Source organism: Crinia signifera, chromosome 19 (assembly GCF_055691185.1).
Source record: "Crinia signifera chromosome 19, ASM5569118v1, whole genome shotgun sequence".
NCBI lineage: Eukaryota > Metazoa > Chordata > Amphibia > Anura > Myobatrachidae > Crinia > Crinia signifera.
Window position 1 is genome coordinate 107248880 of NC_139226.1, and position 560 is coordinate 107249439.

Genomic DNA, 560 nt, shown 5'->3' on the forward strand with positions numbered 1-560 from the left:
TCCCCCTACACGTCATCACGCCCGCCTACGTCTCTGACACACCCAGCCAGCTTCCCTCGCGGGGACGAGCGCCAGTCTACCCAGCAACAGCCGCCGAAATGACGTAAGGGAGTGTGGGCAGTACCGCTGACAGGATTGGACGGGCGCCGCAAGCGAGGGGCGGGGACTGCGTCCTCTGGCGCGCGCCCATCCATCCTTCTCTCTGTCGGCGCGCGTTCCCGCAGGACGAGCTGACGTGGGCGCGCCTCTCCCCAGTTCTCGCGCTTTCTTTGTTCTCTCTCTCACCACGCTGTGTGTGCTATAACTGCTTGCTTACGTGTGGCGGCGCCTTTGATGATGTAATGCGGCCACTGAGGCTGCTGGTGGCTGCGTCCGGGGACCTAAGGGGGAGACCTGGGATATTCCAACATAAGCTTTGTTTTCTCTAGAGGACGGATGTGACTGGCAAGTTTAATGTCCATACACACTGTGCGACTATACCCAGCGTCTATATGGACAGCAATGATGCCAATCATCGCTGCGGCCACACTGAGTGGCTTTCCCCCTGCTGCGCCCCGACG